The 18319-nt window shown below is 38.9% G+C and overlaps 1 long non-coding RNA gene across 1 annotated transcript; it reads left to right on the forward strand.

Annotated features, from left to right (window-relative positions):
- Nucleotides 1-11098: 11098 nt before the first annotated feature.
- Nucleotides 11099-17675, forward strand: LOC111929422 (uncharacterized). Its single transcript, XR_002864700.2, has 4 exons — nucleotides 11099-11267; nucleotides 12345-12428; nucleotides 12841-12881; nucleotides 14101-17675. It is a non-coding gene; the product is annotated as an uncharacterized LOC111929422 (long non-coding RNA).
- Nucleotides 17676-18319: the final 644 nt, after the last annotated feature.

The following is an 18319-nucleotide window of genomic DNA, read 5'->3' on the forward strand; positions in this document are numbered from 1 at the left end:
TTCTTTAGAGGAAAACACATAGCACTGACCAGACTTATGAATGACCTCTTCATGCAAGGATATTTTTAAGGGAAATAAGGGATAAGAAGGCAAAGCACTGTTCTTATTCCTTGTAATTATTATTTTTTAAGTGTAGAATCTCAGGAATGGTGAAATTTTGCTATGACAGATATATACATGAAAGCATGATTTCTTAATGCACACTGCCACAGAGGGATTCCTCCTGTTATAGCAGATTATGGTGGTGTGAGTGTAATGAGAGGATGACTGATATAGAAGAGGAATGGACATATCTTGGCCAGTAAGCTTCGGTTCTTTTGAAAATTTGTCAGCTGGGTTGACTATTTGGTGAGTAATGGCCTCAGCGCCTTGGCTGGCTTCCTAAAACCATTCAGCAGGCATCCCTGGGAAGTGCCTCTTTAATCCAAGTCCTTTCTTTTCATCTATAAACTGCCTCGGGATAAGTCTCAGTTGGTTGTGGTTTGGGGGCCCTGGTAAAAGTGTTCAGTGTAGGGAGGCATTGTGCAAGACAGATGGCTCTTATTACAGATCTTTGCATTACAAATCGAGGGTAACCAATCACATGACAGGGGGTCTTGCTCTTGCTTTCTCCTTCCACCCAGGTGTCCTTCGTATGAAGGTGGGATTTCAGGCTCTTTCCACAGCCAAAAGCACAGAAAAGTTACAGGAAGTGAGCTGCCCATTTGATACTGTCTGACTCAGTGTTTAGGTTATGAGCACAGGATAGTAGCTTATCCCGAAGGATTTTAAAGGAAAACGAAGCAAAGAAAACTTCTAAGAGAACAAAAAATCTTGATATCTGTCCATTCATGCTGAGTTTGATCAAGTCGTGACAGTAACTGAACATGGAGAAGAGATATTATCTGTACTTTCTAACATAGAGAGAGGCTTTATCACAATATACTGTATTTTTTGGCAATTGCATTTTATCCCAATTCCCAACAAGAGGGGTTTTATGTGAAGATATGTGGAATGCTGCTTAGCAAACACAATTCCTATGGATGGCAGCACTTAGCAAACAGTTAATCATCTTTTACAGAGTCTGTTTTATTCCATTTTATTGCATCTTCATTTTTTGACTATTGGATATTTGATTAAACAGACAAGATTCAGGTTTGGAGCCATTGTGTCAGGTTCAGCTCAAGACTGCAGAACTGCAACATGAAATGTTGCTGATATCCTCAGAATCAATACATCCCTTGGATAACACAGCTTTCCAGATTTTAATCTAGTTGGACACAGTTTCAGCTTCTCTCTGTCTCTTCTTGCTTGTACTGATCACAGCACATTCAGCCCCAGCAGATGGGAAATATGCTCACCACTTGTGGTTGATGCGTGGTTATAAAACATTATGGAGAAAGGCTAGGAGGCATAATGTTAAAAGACCAAATTCAGTTTTGGTCCTGTTTTCCTTTTTCTGCATGAACAAAGCACATGGAATGACTTTTGAAGCAATATGTGGCTGTTGCCAGGTATGTCTTACAGCTCAGGTAATACACTGGGAGATGCCATAATGCATATATACACTATATTGTATATTCAGTCTTTGTTGGTTGTTGTGAACATTTTTGATGCTCATTTGTATGCAAGTTCAAACCAGGACACCAGCTCTGGCCCTTACAACTTTAAAATATCTCAGAGCTGAATTGAAATGTTACCTATTGGGCCTGTCTGTATCTGGTAATCATGCCTGCATCAGAGGGTATCAAGTTCTCTCCTTTACACTATTAATTTTAAACCCTAGGCAATATATGCAATAGCATAAGCTTTAGTAAGTCATTCTCCTGTTTTGCCAGTTCCCTAATTACTTCAACCTGCAGTAAAATGTCAGTCTACCTAATTATGTGGTTACTCCTCTCCAGAGTCCAATATAGCCTGCAGGTGTGCACAGTAATGTGGATAGCAGGTCTGACTGACCTAGCACCTTCCAGTTATTACACTGGCCTTTTGCAAAGTTGGCCAAACCTCACATGTCTTCAAGATGCTGTTATTAATTTGAACTTCATCAGACAAGGCTAGATCTGAAACTTTAGCAGAGTACAGGGAATTTTGAGAATTCCCTGGAGAATCTTATCAAGACCTAGAATATAGTTATTAAGTAGATAAACCTTAAGCTTTTGAGCTTTTTCAAATTATCTTGGCAATCTGACTCTGAATTATCTGTTTTAATTAATTCTGTGGATCCAATGTACGAAAGAGAACGTACTGCTTTGCTACTCCTGTAAGGAGTCTTGTAGTATAATTGGTTATTATTCTCTTGCTCTTTTAGAGTTTTCATTAAGAAACAAACAACAAAATGTGCTCCTAAAACAACAGCTCTACACTGTCCCTATTTAATGTCTCTCGGTGATAAATAGAGAAGCTGTATTTAAACCAGCTAAAACTGCTAAAAATTTATCAGGCCCTAACAGGAGCCTAACCCTTCTCAGGTTAGGTTTGAGATGCAGCTCTTTATGTGTCTCAGATGAATAGGGAAGTGATGTTTCCAAGTATCTCTCCAGTTTTATATTTGGACCGTGAATTCCATGGAGGCCCTATTCTGTATGGGAAAAGGTGTGCTGTGTAGGTCCAGTACCTGGTACATACTTCCTGTACTAACAAAAATTTGTTTTCATGCTGAATAACCTGCAGGGAGTGAACACAGCTCAAGCCAGTTGAATTATTTGAGGATTCAGAAGTGCTATGTTAAACTTGAAGGGATGGGAAAAAAAATCTGTGCACTTCCTAATTTTGACCAGAAGAGGAAGTACCATCATGTGAAATATCATTCCTACAACAGTTTTCAGCTGACTGAGAGTACAATACAGATTGCCATGCAACTCCACATTCTCAAAATTTAGTGAAGCTTTGTTTAGAAAGCTTTCCTAGGCTCCAAAACAGGGATAATTTATTATATAAATTAGTACATAGACACAAACTGAAAAAGAAAAAAAGACCCCAAACTAATAGTTGAAGGAGGTCATGAAAGCTAATAATTTTGTGGCCTTAGCAAAATTTTTTGTTGTGAGAGCCTGATCACTTCAAGTGAGTATGCTTTAATTAAAACAATAGAGGAATCATGTGTCCAGTACTCAGGGAATGTCTGTATGATTTTTTTCATCCCTATAGAGACTTCTGAAATTCTCAGCCCCAATCAGATAATTAATATCTAACACATTACTCTTCCAGCCTGCATTTGAAATGCTTTGTTTCAATAACGAGTGCTACAATCCCTAGATTTTTAAACGTAACATCTTAAAACTCAGATTTATTTATATTTTTTTTTATGGAAAAATGATACCCTAAAGTGTTTTTTTTTTATAATCAAGTAAGCATTTGATCAAACAGAGATTTTACGGTTTTTTTCCTCCATGTATTATTGTAGTCTTCCATCCAATTTTCTGATCAGCTATCCCTACTTATTTTGGAAAGGAAAAGAATGTGGGAAAACTATGGACATAAAACCAAAGGCTTTCTGGATATTAGTATTTCCTGTCTTATACTGATAGTGCATCATGCAGCAGCATAATACTAGAAATTGTATAATAAGGTAATATTTTGGGCAACTCCAGGCAGAGCTGTTTTATAAGAAGTGAATCCCATATGACAAAGGTAACCATTTCACTTTAAGCATTTTTGGTGCATTTGAAATGAATAGCTACTGACTTAGGGAAAGGAACAATACATTATTTACTCTCTAACATGATACCACTGCCTGTGCGATGAAAACCACCAACCAGATTGGCAATGGGAGCTGGAACTCTGGGCTAGGCATAGGCTAAGAGCATCATATTAATTACAGATTTAGATGGTAAGAGAACACCTTCCCAATGAGAAAAGCTGCTGAAAAACCCTGGCCTTTATTAATGGGCCTCATGAGTCAATCTGCAGCAGTGATGTATCGTCCTCATTTAAGGAAATGATGTGCTGTGAAAATGCATAATTTTAAAGAGCAAGAGAGTGGATTGAAACAAGTATACACCATAAGGAAGCTCAAATCTCTCATGATGTATGCTGATTTTTGGGTGGTCCCCATTTGCATGGCTGTTTAAGCAAGCACTCTAAATGGAAATGCACTTGACATTTTTGTGACTAGCTGTAATCAAACAGCATTAGAATTCAGCTGATCTCACAGAAGACGATTAAACAAATTTCTTGTTTGTTCCCTGTTCTTTCTAATGGGAAAATGGAGGGAAAATACACGTTGATGAAAATGATCCCAGATGGAAAATGGTGTCTTAAAAAGAGCTTGGAGAGGAATGACAACTTCCCACCCCTTTTCCTAAAGCAAGAATCCCATCACTCTATTACGCCTATAACCACAGGAACCGGCATTCCCTTAAGATTATCAAGCTCTCTTACAGAATAAACATTCAATGAAAAGCCTTAGGATTTAGACTTACTCTGACACTGTTGGGTGCTATAGGAGGGAAAAGTAACCCCTCTGGTTTTCAAAGTAGTTGTGTGCATGCTTTTCACACAGTGAGAATAAACTCTGCTACCTGGTAGCACAGCTGCTTGCTTTCTCAGACCGTAATATTTAAAGCAGTGTGTCTCTCAGCATCTGTGAAACTTGTTACTGCAGTATATGAATAAATTTTAGATAGAGTTCAGTATCCAGTATAAAACACCAACTGGTCTTCATAAAACCTCTGAGCTTTCTAAAGGTTCAAAGTCCTGGCCCTGGGCTACAACAGTGTTTGGGTCTCTTGTACAGTACTTTGGGAGATCAGTTTACTTTTCTGGGCATTCATTTACTTCAGTGAGTGCTTTTTCCTGTAGCTGATACCACTGGGATACCAGAGGATGAATGTCATCCTTGTTACGCTGGGAAAGCAGCTTGACAGAAGGAGGTTTTGCAGGGTTTTCTGAAGGCAGAGTTGATGTGCAGCAAGTCTCCTCTGGGGCTGTGGCTGTAGCATTCCTGCAGCTGGCAACACTTGGCTTCCTGCTCCGCTGCCACTGCAGAACTGTCATCTACCTTGTCCCAGAGGGTGACAGCTGTGCTGGCAGCTCATGGGGCAAAATTCAGGCCACAGCTTATAGAGGCAGGCCTGGTCACTGTTGTGACCTATAGGATCAAGACTTATTTCCAAATGGGGTGGTGCTGGGAGCTGCATTCTTGTGTGTATTTGGGGAGAAGCCACACATGGGAAATGGAAAATTTTAGTGGTAGTGGGGCAGCAGTGCTGCCCATGTGGGCCCCTGGCAGCATCTCTATTGCTCTGTTTCAGCTAGAAATGCCTAAAAAATCACTTTTCTCTGGCTGAACACCTAAGCTGGTTAATCATAAAGACCATTTAAGGGTGAGAAATGAGTCTTTCACCTGCTGTCTCCAGAGCAGGGTTCTTACAGACCTTTAGGTGATCGTTGAGGTAAGTAAATAAATCCCTGCCCCTGACAAACATTCACACAGAAAGAAAAGGGCTCAGTGACCAGGTAGATGGGTAGCTGGCATAGCTGATTTCAGTGCCTGCAATGAGGGGAAAAGCATTTTGGGAGGATAGCACATCTTTGATTTACAACCAGGAAACTGCTTCTCACAAAAATGACAAAGCAACTTGTTAGCTGGTCAGAGATCTGCCAAGACTGGGGTTTATGAAGTTTAATTCTAGTCAGTGCTAGATAAAACCAGTTTCCTCTCACAAACCAGATACCTTTGTGAGAGATGGGTTCTCTGACCCTCAGCCACAGAGTCATCTTGCTGCTTTGGCTGGGGGACTGTGCCTGGGGAGGAGAAGGATTGTAGGGCCAGAACTGGAAGCTGGAGGCAAGGAGCAGCACTCTTACAGAACACAAGCTCTTGCTTATATACATGCCAGGGTATTCCAGATCAGGGGAAGCTCAGAGGCAGGAGATTGTGCCTTCTTCAAGGGCAAGTTGCTGTCAGTCAGATTCCCTTCAGTGTTTTGCTGGGGTAACCACTCTGAGGAATCACAAATCACCTTGCAGCTCTCCAAAGGACCGAGTGAAAGCTATTTATTCCTGTCATAGATGCAGCTGTACCGCTCTGAACAATATTTGTGTAACTATTCTAAATTATTTTTTAAATGCTATTTCTGCCTACTACCCTACTACCAGCACTGGTGACTTCATCAAATCCTGCTGTTCAGTTGCTACCTACAGTTGCTGGCTGATTTGGTTTGGACTAGTTTGGTTTCTAACAGTGTTCTCCAGTTCACAGAAAAATATGGTGCAATTTTATTTCCCTTTTTTTCCATCCCCAGTATTGCATTTTCTTGTTGCTGTTCTTCAAAGATAAATTAATATCTTATGGTAAATTATGAAAAGTCTATTATTCACCTCAGCTCCCAGAACAGCTCCAAGGATGTCACTCTGTTCTCTCAGGATAGATATTATGTAGCAGTAATCGTTTGTATTTTTATTTATATAGCACTTGTCCTCCTGGAAACTCTATTTTTTATTTGGGAAGATCCTAGTCAAAAGTTCCACTGGAATTAATGGAGTTTCACATGATCACAGGAGTCAGATCTGATTGGAGTTTTGGGAGCCCTGATATCCAAATCTGTTTATATCCCATGCAAAGACAGTACTGAATATCTCATCACAAGTCATGTTGGTTTTGGGAGAACCAACTTCTGAACGAACTGAATTCTAAGTGTTCCTGGAGCAAATCTCAACTTACATAGTGTCTTTAGAGATACCAGGGCCAGAATTTTTCATCTTTACTCTTCAGACAGTTGCTCCAGCTGCTTAACTCCTTTGTGCTGTATTTGGTTAAGACATTTAGAATAACATGCATCTACTTAATCTGATCTCTGTGCATTGTCCATGTCTGGAGAATCAGATCCTAGTGTCCTTCTCCACTGTTTTTTGATGGGACTGCACAGGTCTTCTCAACTTTGTTAGGACTGAATGAATGTCTGTAAAGGCAGACAGTGGTTCTTTGTTGTTATTAGTAAAAAACTTACCTTCACAAAAATTTAGAAGTTCATCAGGCAATTACATGACTGGACAAATTTGTGTTATATCCCCAGCAGAAACAATCCTTCCATTGAAGCTGTTCAGGTCCAGAGAATATGGGCTCTGTATTGATTAATACAGATCTAATGGAGAAGCTTGCAGTGTATGCAAGACTGATTTTGACTTGTCTGACTTAATTTTGTAAAGGAAATGACTGCTAAATGAAGTTGACATGAAAGAAAATGAGTGTGTGTCTTATATAAAAAGTTTTAGCAGACGCAGAGATAATTTCCATGTTGTCAGACACCCAATAATCATCTGTTTATTGAGCATGACTGGTTGGAAGTTGATGTATATTTAAAAAATGCATTTAAGATAATAGTGGATATAGATATAGATATGATAATAGATAAAATTAACACATTATGCCAATGTTGACTGATCCATATCTCTGTGATCAATTTAGTCTTATCACCACCCTGAGAAGAGGTGGGAAAGTTTCTTTATTTTATCTTCTATGCTTTTTATTGTTGCTGTGTTTAAATATATTATCTGTCCTTGTCTGCTGTGCTTCTCTCTTTTTTCATTACACAACTATTGTTATAAAGTTTTTTTTCTGAAAAAATACTTTCTTGTCCAAAAGTTCCACTTGATATAACATCTAATATAGAACAGAACAACTTCCTCAGTAACAGCCTCTTTTTTGGTTATGATAGAGGTGGGTAACTAGGCTGTACACTTCAACATGCAAAGTCTCTTTTCTACATTTGAGTATCTGCTCTTTGTAATCTCTGTGAAAAAAACCAATATAGAACATATCTTCTTCATTGATGAAGAAGTTGATAGTTGTTGAATCTGTTACCTGTCCTGTTGAATCTGTGATTTGAGACCTGTCCTTCTCTTATTTTTTCTGTGATTTTATGCAGAAGAATACATGAACCTATTGTTCCAAGATACATGGTTGTCCCTCAAACTGGTGCTGTTACTACAGCACCATGTACTTCCTTTGCTTTTGAGGTTCAGTGTGTGCATTACTATTAGAAGACCTGAGTTGCTTGGGCAAACAGTCACAGAGGCTAAAGATTTTGAGAGAAAAGTGTTACTATGCCTCTCAGAAGCTGTGTTTGTGTTGCTTAGTGTGCCAGGGAAGATGTGAGTTCCCTTGATGAGAGAGGGCTAAGCTCCCTTTGACAGGAGGCAGTGGGGTGGTACCATCCATTTGGGAAGTTACCACAAAGAAACTGAGGCAAAGCAAATTCTTTCCATGTAGTACTATTCTGCATATCAAAGCTTTCAAAAATACTGCAAAAAGGCAAAGAACACTCATAGGCAATTATGACAGCTGTTACAGCAGCCTCCCCTATGAAACATTTTTAGAACTGAGAGTAGATGAAAACTTTTCTTCCAAAATTCATTGTTTAATTCTTCTCTAGATTGACTACTTTTCCTAATTAAAACCCTGTTCTTTGGGTAGACACACAATTTTTTTTTCCTCTCTTGTGGGCTGGAAATTTCAAGGAAGTATGGCTTTATTTAAGTGTGGGACAAAATCCTGGTTTGCATGCTTCAGTGCAGAACACATTTTCACTGCATTTGCATCCTAAATTAATCTGCATATTTAAAAACATACATGACCAAGTTCTCCATAACTCCTTTATGTTATTTTTTCAGAGTCTCAACTAGGACTAGATACAACAGTAGTAAAATCTTTTGGGGTGAGTTTTCTCTGTCCTCTTTACCCAAAGCACACTGCAGAACTGTCTCTTTCAGTAGCCCTGGTAACTTTGACTCCAGTGCTTCATTGAAGATGCAACTGCAATTTTTTTCAGCAAGGTTTCTTGAGCTTGAATAACACCTATAAGAATTTTGAGAAATTTAATGATGATAAAAGAAAGATATCTTACCCCTAAGGTTCCTCTAAGGAGGTGTACTAAGATGTACTAAGGAGATGTACTCTAAGGATGTACTTGACTGCCTTCTGGGGAGACCTGAGGGGGGAAGAAGGAGCAAATAAAGTGTTTTTCAAAACCTAAGTTCTGCGTACCCTGCACGCACACAGAAGCCCAAAGTGATTGGTAATCGTCATGGATGAGTATTTGTGCTACATTACGCCCTTTCATTTAGTGCATAGTGAAAAACATGAATTGATAATTTTCAGGTGGGAATTCCGTGACTATATAAAGTCATTGTGAAGGATAAGGGACACCTAACCAGAGGGTGCTGGAAAACTCATGAATCTGTCCAGTTGTTTAGATTACCAATGCTCTAAAAAAAACAGTGGCTTTAGCCTAGTTGTCACAAGCTGGAAGAATGGCTACAAATTCTTTGCCCTTGAGATTTCCTCTTGACACCTGGCATAATTATGTAGTGACCGGAAGCTGATGGTATTCGATTGTTTAGACACAAGGAATGGTAAAACGCTGCACTGAAGATTTGTTTCTCTAGTGGCTGAAGATTTTGGTGAGGATGATAGGGGAATATGTTCTGCTGTTGATTCTTTGGAACCTATTAGGAAAGGGTGGGCATTGAACATCCATGTGTCCTTTGTGATTCTCTGTGCTATAGTCCTTCCCATAAAAAAGGGGCTGCAAGGGGTCAAGATAAATGTAATTACTTTACCTATGAACGGGAAGAGTGTGAGGAGCAGCAGGTCATGTTAGAAAGGTCGTAAGTCTCCTGTGAAACAATTTTTCTGTGTGTCATCACACTCCACTGAGGGAACCCAAAAAGGGACTCTTTGCAGAAGTGTTGAACTCCCAAAAAAGTTTTCCAGATTGTTACTGTTTGCCAACAAATCTGTCTTGTTTTTGTAATTTAGTAACAGCTGCTGTCTTCATTATCACTTCTCTTATTGCAGGCCTTTATCTGAGTGATACTGCATAACAATTTGCTCCACAGCTCTGAAAAATATCTGTGCAAAGCAGAGCTCTGGATGGTAGTCATGTCAATTTTAAAACAGAAATAGAACTTTTAATTAAAGCAGACTGACAAAGATTGCGGTACATACTAAATATCTACTAAGGGCATGTTTTCTATTCAGGATAAATCACTGTTCTACTGCCAGTGTTTGAAATATCCTGATAGAGGGTGCTGGTGCTTTATTTTAACATCCAAAAATGGGTCAGCTTTGCTTGCCTTTGTTTTTAAATCTCACCGTGTTTTTTGTGTTCATAATAAACCCTTAGGAAAAGGCTGGATTTTGTCCTTGTTTTGTAATGAACTGTCTTAGGATCAAGTCCTGCACCAATGTCTTAAAAAATAAAGATCTATTCTGGAGAGTTTGACTAGTTTATATTTGCTGAGTATAGCCAAATGCTGAAGTTAGTCCTCATTCCAGTTTTCTCTTGCCTGTTTCGCTTCCATATTTTCCTATGGTAATATAACACCATAGGCCATGCACCCCTTTACTACAAGAAAAGAAAGAGTTTGATCAGAAACCTGCAGGTGGCTCCTGCAACCAGTCACTCCAGGAAGATATGAAGCACCACAAAGACTTTTTTGGACAAGGTTTAAGACTGGATTGAACTCCCACAAGGACCAGTACAAACCAAAGCAACTTCTGTGCAGAGTAAAAGGTGTATGTTTTAACTTGTTTTTCATAACACAACATATACAAGTCTGTGTATAGGTCTGATAATAAAACAAAAAAAAAACAAGAAAAGAAAGGGCAAAAAAATCCCAAAACACTACTGCACATTCTCCTACGCCTGAGGAGGGGATGAGGGCATGAACACAGGACAAATGTTAGTCATGTCACTTCACAAACTGCTGGAAAGCACTCAGTTGCTCCAGTGATGACGTGGACATTAGACCTTAATGGAAGAGAATGGAATAGGAAATTGAAAGCCAGTCCCTGGCTTTTATTCCTGGGCCTAAAATATACAAAACCCATGAAAGTACACTCCTGAGGAAATGCACAAACCATCTACGAACAGCATGACAAAACAGCTTTTTCCACTCTCTTCCTAGGACTGAACATTTGTTTGTCACTGTCCCTGCTGCAATGAGTTTTGGCATAGATGCATCCACTGGGAAGTGTGATTATGAGGGTAACATGTCTCCTATCAGCTTGTATAATCTTGTTGATGTGCCCCACCAGAATGCATGTGAAGCTAGTTCATTTTCACACCTGAATCCCCTAAGGTCATAACAGCCTGCATTTAGACTGCAATGTGAGGAAGGGTATTAAGACTTGGGACTTGTAACTGTAGGAATGCAAAGGCCTCTGTTGCTAGAGAGTATTTTGCATTAGTTGTCAGTAGCACTGTCTTGTGTCTGTTGTAAAGCATGAGGATAAAGAGACCAATTGAACATAGAAGCAGTTGTGATGCCCTGTGGCACAGGTGATCAGCATTATTATGAAATTACTGTATAGCATTATCTTGGAGCTAGTCATAAATGAATAAAAATGTAAAACTTAAAGGATTTTTCTCCAAGTGAAACCTTTGAAAAATGTAGTTTCCAGCTGATCCAAAATTACTTGTTTCTTCCTGGATTGGAGACGGATTTCTGCTCATCTTAGCAGGGAACTACAGAACATTTTGCTCCTTAGGCTACAATCAGAAGATCAGTTTCTTCTCCCTTATCTGTAATGCCAAAGATCTGGAATAGATACTTTGGCTTATCACTGGTGGTTAGGCAGTTCTAAACAGAACTCAATTTCCTCTGCCAAATGAAGTGGTACAAAGTAATAACGGGTTTGGATGCAAAGGCTAGTCCTGTGATAATTCATAATTTATATGAGCTATTACAAATACTCCTGAACTGCAGACTCTAAGTGCAAGCTCCTTGCCTACATTGATATGGTATTTGCTCATGTTTGATATTTTTGGGGAAATAGTTTTTAATGTGTATGCCATTGTTAATTGTTTGGATTTACTTGCACTTCTGTTATTACATTTCAGCTAAGATACCTCTCACGAAGTTTTAGCATCTAAGCTGTTTAATGCAATATTCTCTCTGCATTTTTAATAGGTACTTTTAAAAGCAAGAGATTATACTAGTCTCTACCTGCTCCAAAATACCCTTTCTTGTAAATGAACATCTCTTGCAGCTACTGATTAATGACAGTTACAGCCTCAACTAAACAAAATAATCCTGAAATTAGAAAGATAAATCTTAGCTTTAGAGAGTCTTAATGAGTGCAGTGAGATGTAGAAACCATGGCCATAAGCTTTAAAAAGGAAATCACTAATAGCATTCTTTTCTATATCTAAATAGTATGTGGAACTTCAGGAAATGTAAGACATGTAGCTCTGTAAAATTCAGATGTGCTCCCAAAAGATGAATGAATGGCTTGAGTAAGAACTGTTTCTAGATCATCAAAAGTGCAGAGGTTTCTGTATGTTGTTTTCTAGTTGTTTTTCTTTTTTGTTGTTGTTGTTTGTAATAACAAAATAAACCCTCAAATACTTTGTCAGCAATGCTTTCTGTTTTGGGAAATGGAAATTTTTCATGGACTTGGAACCACTGTCACCTCTTCTGATGCTTAGTGTTCCAAAAAGGTAATTTCAAAAATTGCAAACTAGTGGCTATTATTGTCTTAATCCTTTTAGAAATTGCTAGGATGTGCTTTTGAATGTGCTATTTACAATTCATCTGATCTGATTGCAATATGATAACTGCTCCTCCAAAATGCATTGTGCAAACTTGTACACTCCAGGAAAAGCCTTTTTGTAGGCACAGACCATCTAACAAATGGTCCTGAGGTGTTTCATATGCCAAATGCTCTTGCCAATGCATAATGAAGGGCTAGAGATTAGCTCCTGTTTTTAATGTAGGTTTTAGACACAGGGAAGGATGTGGATTAATATAGTGAAAGCACATATTGACATACAGAATAGATGAAAGTGAAATCACAACAAACATTTATTCCTTTCTCCTTGTGGGTCCTGGCTTGGATTTGGACAATGAAAGAGGAAACAGACTGCATATCTTGACTTTCCTCCAGCACTCAGGTACGGAGTCAACAAAATCTCCAACTGTAATATTGTGGACAATATTTATGCAAATGCTTGTGTATTTATTTTGGGAATTAAGAGTAATCCAAAATGCGCTTTTCAGGGACTTCACAGGGAGCTTCTATTAAAGCACTTTGGTGGTTTTTTGGATAGCACTAGGACACATTGAAATATCACCACCCAGCCTGTGCAAACCAAAGACTTTATCTTCAGCAAAGCCAGCAGAAGGGATTGCATCCCTGAGGTAGCCAATATACCTCAGCTGGCTCAACAGTATTTGTTTGTGGCTGGAGCAAGGGGATTCACTGTCCTTGGAAATCTTTGTTGTGGAGAGCCCTGCCAGATACACTGAACACTTTAAATATCTGAACAGATGCTTCCTGGAAGGAAGCACTGCCACCAGTGTCAGTAAGCAATCTTACTCCTTACCGTATGAAATCTAGATTAAGCTACTGAGTTGCTGGATTTCCTGAAGTTTTGCTTTTTTATCTTCATCAGTTTCACTTCAGGGTAATGCCATTTCACCAAATACAAATATAGCTCAGCCTTCCTTATCCTTCTGCTCTTTTCTTGGTCAAACACCGCCATTCTCTCTTTTAAGACTCTCTTCAGGTCCCAGAATTTTCCATATTTCTGGAAATGTTGCTCTCTATCATTATATATCTCTCACCCTTTTCACTTTTCAGGCCATCATTACTCATTTCAAAGACATTACAAGTCCTGAGAATTGTATAATAGCCAGAAATGTATAGAGTAGGAGAGGGAAATAGGACTTTTGTCTGGCTCTCTGATTTTTATTAACAAATACCCTTTGGTAATAAAGACTTCATGGGAGCTTCATTAGGGTTTAAGAAGAGAACAGTGTGAAAGTTAATTACCTGGAGCCAAGATTCTGTATTTTCCCTTCAGCAGTCCAGTACTATGCTTTAAAAGCAATCTGTGGAGAGTTGTCTGGCAAACATTCAATCTTTCCTTGAAATGTTCAGTGTAATTAGACCCTCTCCTGTTTATCATGAGAAGACAAATTGTTTGTGGACTGTTAACAGTTGAGTACTGTAGTATGTCTTCAACCTTTATCATAATTATATTACCAATATTCATGGAAATTTCCCAAAGTGAGAAACGGGAACTTATTACTAAGCTAATTGCTTGATAATGAATTGCTGTTTTTCATGGTGAAATACTCAATTTATTTTTTCCCCTTCATTTTTCTTAGGGTCTCAGTGCATATAAAAACCCACTTGGAAGCTACTGTCAGCTGCTTATGCAAATAATAATTTTGGAGTTTTTCTTTGCTGATACTCTGTTGATGCTTAAAAGCCACTGTGCCTTTGTGTGTCGCTCTTGCCTGATAACTGTAAGTGATAATGTGTTGCTATGATGCAAAGGCATACTGTAGCCTTGGCCCAGCAAGAATGATATGCACACATGCACATGTGTGGGTTGGAGATGTGGTGGAAGGGTTGATTTGGGTTTAGGGAAGAGTAATAAACACATCATCATTTATGGAGTGTTTTGGTGATAATCCTTGTCCCTTCAAGCCTTTGAAAAAGAAAAAGAAATTTGACTCAAATGTTTTCAAAGTTAATTGTATTAATAGGAAAGTCAGGGGATGGATGAGTCACTTTGTTTGCTTTGCCACTTTTAAAGCAGTTACTGTTTTATAACATTCAGTCATTACAGAGTGCATGTATGGGGGGGGGGTTAGAAGATTTTTAATGTAATTGTCTGACCCGGTTCAGAGTCAGCTGCAGATTAAGTAAATTGTCTGTTAAACAGGATATATAGCATTATAAGAGAAAAAGAAAACATATCTCTAGGCCAAGCTGACCATGAAGTTTGGGTGGAGGTGCCAAACAAGCAAACTGAAATTCAGCTGCCTCCTTCCAAAGGAAGTAAGGTGAAGGGGGAATACTTAAAAATTACAGGTTTCAGTGAGGCTGCAGCTATTTATTCCAACTGAGGATCTAACCTAATATATACAGGTGCATTGTGATATTTCATTCTGTGAAAGCATTAAACACAAAGTGATAAGAATGTTGTCCTATTTAGTATATTGGATCAGACAGACTGGGGCATAGGACTTAGTATATTTGTTTTTTCATTGCCTTCTGTGGTGCAGTCCTGTATGTTAAATTTCACACAGGTGGTGTGCAAAACTATAGAATGGAACAGAACATGCCAATTTCCTGCCTTAAAAAAAGCTGCATATTTCTCTGCTTTGCTGTGAAGTAACTGATCTGTATCACACGGTTCTTATAATAACATATCTATTAATTATTTGTCTCTTGTTCCTGTGTAGAGCACACCTCTGATACAATGGCTCTTCCCAGTTTGGATTAAGACCCATTTCACTGTTCGCCTCCACTGGCTGGTTTCCATCCAGTCAATCATGTTCTGTGTGTGTCAAGTGCTGTTCAGACCAACCATGTTTAAGCTTTGCAATACATGCAGTCATTTTATTGCTCCCAAGTCATGGCAACTTCTCTTTTCATAAAGCTTTCCACATAAATGTGCTCTCTTTCCCTGTTCTGTGTCCTGTCTCCACATGTTGTCCATGGCTTCTTCTCCATTGTTCCCCTGAGTGGGCAGAGTTCCTTCATGAAAACATATTTTGTTTTCTTCCCTGCTGTTTTTTGACCACTTATTTTCTATTATATTCTCCAGGGTTATGCTTGTTGTTTTTTTTTTTGTTTTCTGTCTGTCTACTCTATATTGACTTTCTTGAACATTAAAGATGCTTAAAAGCAGTTTGAGAAGCATATTCAGAACTCTTAATTTCCTAAATGGTGTTGTCAGCTTTGTTTTCTGCACTCAGACAATTTCTATTCCCTGTGGAGGCTGAAAACACGGGACTGCCTATCTTTTTTTTCTTTTTTTTTTTTTCCAAATGTGACTTGCAAATTGATTAGCTATTGCAGAGTAAACCATGCATGAGTATAAGGCAAAGCCTTGATAGATCCTTGTGCAAGGGGTACACAAAATGATTGATGCTGCTCAGGTACACTTCACAGGGTCTATGGTAGTAAACTAAACACCTTCCAGTCTTTTTTTGAAGTCCTCACCCAAATTCCATGTCGTAATCTGCTTCAGAGTAGGATTCCTGTTGCTGGGATGTGGTGTTGGGGTCCATGTTGTTTATCTGGCCTTTCTCAGAATGTGATCCAGAAGAACCAGTGTGGAAATTGTGTGTTAACTATGAGGAGATACAGAAGGTGTTAGAGCTGGCAGGAGAGCGCAGTGAACCTCTGCTTGCAGCTCTGTGCCTAGCCTGCCAAAACTGCTGTTTCCCATGTCACCGAAATGCCCTCTGCTGTAACTCAAGGCAGCCTACTGGTCTTTAAAGTGTGCATTTTATACCAATTGAGACAGCATCCAGCAAATAGGCCATGGAAAAAAGGAGGAATTCACAGATCCAAGCTACGTGCAGTCCTTACCAGGAAAGGTTAAGAATCTTAATTTTGTATTTTAAAGAAAAATCTAGGGCATTTAGACTATACCCTTCATGAGAAAGCAGCCTAAGAAATTAACATTTACAAAGAACAACAGGCATGACTGACCTTGGAATAAAACAAATTTCCCACACCAGGGGGTAGGTTTGGATTTACACAAAGTACAAAGGCTATCTGTGTAGTGGAGGACATGCCAGAGTCTCACTGCCAGGAGATATATATGCTGCATATCTTGCCCACATGGCAGGGGAATATCAGACAGACTGACCCATGCAGTTGGAAAAGCACAGAGTGTGTGACAGCTCCGTTCCCATCCTGGCTGCAGCAGAAGCTGGTGAGGGCCAGTCAGTCTCCCTGGGTCATACCAGCCACATCAACATGTGAGTGTGTTTTACAAAAGGAGCAACACTAAGCTGCACATAAACAGCCCAGATGCTTCACACTGATTTTGTGAAGTAATCTGGATGACAGTGGGATTTTTAGACACCAGTACAATGAAAGGGTGTAGATACTGTCCCTGTTTTCAAAGATTTGATCTTTTCATGAATAATATATAGTCGTCTTCATATTTTGCTCTGTTCTGTGTATTCAAATTATCTGGGATGTTTCCTTTGCCTGTAAAAAATAGTGAGACATTGAATAATGACTGATCTGTGCAGGTCTGCTGCCATAGCTTGTGCCCAGATTCTGCTCTGCTTGTCTGTAGTTAGAATTGTGTGCTCCTTTTTACCCATTGATACCAAATAGCAACACTCAGAATGACCTGCCTTTTTACTAAGTGGTGAGTGTAAGATTACTTTTGTAGCTCCAAGCAGGAACTAACATATGCATCACTACATGTTCTTTTTTTCTTCTTTTCTTGAGTGCCTGCTTGATGAAGATCTTCCAACAGCATCAGCTTTTATAAGGCCTGTCTGGGTCTTGGAATAAGCAATATTGGAGCTCAACAGAGAACATTTGAGGACTTTATAAAATGGTGTGGATGACTCTGTTCAGGACAAATGTTTGAAATATTAGGATCACAAAGCATTGTTTAAAAAGGCACAGTGATTATGACAATAACTCTTTTGTACTAGAGTTACTGTAGTATCTGCAGGCTGGATGAGGTTTCACAGGAGCGCCATATGAACAAATGTTTGTCTAGGGACTACCGTAAGGCTTAAGTTCTTCTGATTACATATTTGATTTCCTCCACATCTTTTTGTGAAGATTTTTAGGAAATATTTCCTTTGACTAAAACCTTCTACACTCTTCTGCCGGAAGTCAATAAAAAAGCATTTGATGATCTATGCAGAATGACAACCACAGAGCACAAATAAATTACACAAGTATGGCATAATTTTTCTCAGTCTGAAGCAGGTGATATCAATTGCAGAAAAAACTGAGCTATAAAGAAGAATTTGGGGCTGAAGGAAGTCTGTGGATTTTTCTGAAGAGGATCCCTCATTTATTTCTTTATTCCTGGGAAGACAGATTGTGATTTTCAGAAGTCTCCAGGAAAGCCTGTAACTGCATTTATGGTAATTACAATGGGTGCTCATGTCCAAGACACGATGACCAATCAGACATTTTGTACCTCTCTAGTCCTAACTCTCAAACAATTCTGGATTTTGGAGGTTTCATAAATGCCACCAAAGTGACAGATAACAATTTGCACCCTTGTAACAGTTCTGCTACTCTTTGCTGTGCTATATCTGCCTCATTCCCAGTATTTCCAACTTGTTCATTTGTTTTCTGCTTCTCACCCAGATATCTGAACTCTGGTGCAATTTCAAAGTTTAAAGAGCATCTGTGATTTTTGGAACTTGTGGAATGGTTTGAATATTTTAATGCTCTTTCTACAGTTTTCAGTGTCAATAAAACTGTTATAGACTTTTAGAGGACAAATTTATCTTCATGAAAGATCTGCAGGCATTGGCAGCAAAGATAGCAAGTGAATTGGCTTATCCAAAATTATCCAGATTTTATTTTGACATTTTAAAT

This window comes from Cyanistes caeruleus, chromosome 5, assembly GCF_971803275.1.
Source record: "Cyanistes caeruleus chromosome 5, bCyaCae1.hap1.1, whole genome shotgun sequence".
In the NCBI taxonomy this organism is placed as follows: domain Eukaryota; kingdom Metazoa; phylum Chordata; class Aves; order Passeriformes; family Paridae; genus Cyanistes; species Cyanistes caeruleus.